General features: G+C 41.9%; 1 pseudogene; it reads right to left on the bottom strand.

The window, feature by feature from the left end:
* Nucleotides 1–1,671: 1,671 nt before the first annotated feature.
* Nucleotides 1,672–3,397, bottom strand: part of LOC137626299 (Kruppel-like factor 3) — a 336,171-nt pseudogene continuing 334,445 nt past the window's right edge.

Genomic DNA, 3,397 nt, shown 5'->3' with positions numbered 1-3,397 from the left:
CAGCACCAGCGTCCCGCGGGGCTCACCAGATGGCAGCAGACTCCATTACCTTAATGAAAATGGGAGCCTTTTGGGCCTCCTGGAAACTAGAAAAAAAAAAAAAAATAAGAGCTTGCTGGTGGGAGGAGTTACAGGTGAGGATCCCTCTTGGGGGAAGGCACTGGAGAAGGGGGAGGATGGCGAGGATCATCCTCGCTTTAGGGACATCCTCCTCCTCCTCCCCTGGCTCCCGGCCATCCATATTCGTGCTATACTCCCTGGCTCTTCGTCCAGTCTTCGCTATCTTCCCCACCATTCCGGAGGCTCCCTTTGCCTTTTACCACTTCCGAGCACACGACGAAATTTATGTTGCTCTCGTATTGCCTCTCACTGTTTTCATCACGGCATTTTTAGTGTTGTCTCTTTATCTTTATTTCTTTTCTTCGGGGAAGCTACACATTTTAACTTTTTTTTTTAGAGAATCGACATTGAGAAGTAAAGGGTAGATAAAATGATTCTTTGCCTAAAATTAGATATCTATGTTTAACGTTTTTTTTTTCTCTCTCTTATTTTATGGCATAGAAGACTAGCTTTTGATTATATATGTTAATACTTGAAAATAGATTCCGTCCTTATATAGAAATTCTTTCTGTACAAATATATCAGCCTGTACATTACATAGCTTTTCTCTGTGATATTACATATCCTCGTGATTTATGGCACAGAATGAGCAATATTTGGTATCTGGTATTCTTTATTCAATAAATACAAGTAGCATTTTGTAATAAGCCATGGTAATGGATTTTTTGGGGGGTGGGGGCTAACTCGAAATATATATTTTAGGCCCAGAATGATTGTATGAAGTGAGTTTTTTTAAAAATATAAATCTTTTAGAGTTTTTTTTATATATAAATCGTTTAGTTCAGATGGCATCATGATAAGTACAAACACGGTCATTTCATAAACAATAAAGCAAGATCTAGGATTATGTATTTTTTTGTAAGTAAACATTCAGTTGAATTTATATTACAGCACAAGGACTGTAGTGACTTTATTTGAGATAACCTAAAATAGATAAGTTAGTTTAGTCACTTATAGAAGTGCAAACCTTATTACTTATAACGAAATAAGTAAAATAGATAAATTTAATTCTTTAATAATATAAGTTGATCATCAAAAAATACTTTCAGACGACGCATCATGTAAAGTTACATGTGGATAATAAAAGCTAAGAGGTAATGTGAAATATCAGCGAACGTGATGAAATGATGGGGTCAATATTGGGCAGGGAAGGCCACCCCCTCCCCCAAGTCCAATAGGACCCCTTCATTTCTCCCGCCCTCCCTTCGATAATTGGGCAGACCACGCAACATCTGGGTGAAGGCAGTTTTAATAAGGATCTGATGAATGTGTTGCAAGTGCGTAAAAAACAGTTTTCACGAGTATTCTCTCTCTCTCTCTCTCTCTCTCTCTCTCTCTCTCTCTCTCTCTCTCTCTCTCTCTCTCTCTCTCTCTCTCTCTCTCTCTCTCATTACATTTCCTATTCAAATCGTCTTCATCTGCTTTTATATCATATTACATTTGATTTTAACACACACACACTCTCTCTCTCTCTCTCTCTCTCTCTCTCTCTCCTCTCTCTCTCTCTCTCCTCTCTCTCTCTCTCTCTCTCTTGTTTCCTCTGATTCCTCTTGATTTTTTTATTCGCTTAAATATCTTATTTAATGTCTCAATAACAATTTTATTCCAATCTTTCTCTCTCCCTTCATCAAATTCTTATATAAACTGTCGCCATTTTCTTCTATGTCTTATCACATTTTTCACTATCATTTCTATTATAACTATCTATTAACAATAATTTCTAATACTTGATGTTTATACTTATATTTGCTATTATAACTTTCGGGTTGGCTAATATAAAAGTCTTATATTTAACTCTCGCTAATTCTTAATCCTTCGAAATATACTGTTGCATCAAACATGTAAATTTTACTGTTCGTATTACTATTGTATATGTATAAGGATAATTGAATTGAGTTATTAGATAGCAGAATGAGAATTCATTTAGTGATAGTTTATTAAGAGGATAATGACTTATGAAGATTTTCATGACCGTAACGTGTTCAACCAGTAAAATCATCCACAATTTCAGGGCCTAAATGTATGAAATATGCATTTTCTTGAATTTTGATCTGAGTACCCAATACCATGGTTAATTTGATGCTCTTTATAAAGAAAATTTTTTGTATCGCTACTTGTCTTACGGTATAGAACTCGACGGTTTCACATTTAGTCAAAGTAGGTCCAGAATGTACAAGGTATGCTTAAAGTTGCGTGTATGCTTATGTTTGTGTGAACTCGAATCAAATCAGTCTGTTTGGGGGCACGTGGTAACATAAGGCAGGCCTGACCCTCTTCTTGTGGCTGGAGAGGATCCTGGCCTTTGTACACCGTCTGCGTATGTACAGTAGGGTTTGGAATTGTTCAAGTGCACGTCGAACCTCTTGAAGTGCAGGTTACACACTCACGTGCCTTTTCATGTGTAAACTGAGGTGGTCTGATCTTGAGAACGCTCGTTCGCACAGTCGACATCGGAAAGGTCTGTCTCCCGTATGCTTGCGCAGATGTCGGGTTAACTCGTCGGATCTCGCGAACTTCCATCCGCAGCCTTTCCAGTTGCACATGTAGGGCTTCTCTCCCGTATGAGTGCGGAGGTGGGCCTTCAGGTGGGACGACTTGGTGTACGTCTTTTGACAGCCTGGATGCTGACATGTGTGCGCCGTGATTTTCTTTCGGCTGGTGGGTTTCTTCACTACCTTTGCTTCCGGTTCATCCGGAGGCGGAGGGTGGCGCCGGAGGTTCTACTGCCGGTGGAGGTGGGGGAGGGGCAGGGGAATTATGCTTCTGTTCGTGGGAGGAGGGGGTAAGGCGATGATCAGATCCTGTTAGGGTAAGGGCTTGACAGGAGGCGGCCGTGGTGACAGGCGTGGATAGCAACTCTGATAGATTCGGGGAAGATGGTGGGGTCATGACTTTGACCAGCGTATGTAGCGTCTGTCTCGTGAGGGAGTGGGTGGTAAGGGAAGGGCTGCCCCCAAGCTGGGTCACACTACAAGACACTCTCACGCCAGGAGGCAGCTCTTCGTTGTCTGGTGAGGCAGGGGGCGACATTTGACCGTGTGTGTAGGTGACCTGCGTCACTCCTGCTAAGCCGGGTGGCTGTGGAGCTGAAGATGGGGTCGGTGCTGATAGAGGAGGGCCTGCGCCTTCTCCCTGTTGCTGTGGTTGCTGTTGGTGTTGCTGCTGAGCATGCATTTGTTGTGGTTGCTGCATTTGTTGTGGTTGCTGCATTTGTTGAGGTTGCGGCATTTGCTGTGGTTGCTGCGATCCTGTAACGGCTGAAACGGGCGGTAATGTT

Source organism: Palaemon carinicauda, chromosome 33 (genome assembly GCF_036898095.1).
Source record: "Palaemon carinicauda isolate YSFRI2023 chromosome 33, ASM3689809v2, whole genome shotgun sequence".
In the NCBI taxonomy this organism is placed as follows: Eukaryota; Metazoa; Arthropoda; class Malacostraca; order Decapoda; family Palaemonidae; genus Palaemon; species Palaemon carinicauda.
The sequence above is the reverse complement of the archived record's forward strand: the minus strand, read 5'-3'. Positions and strand labels throughout refer to the sequence as shown.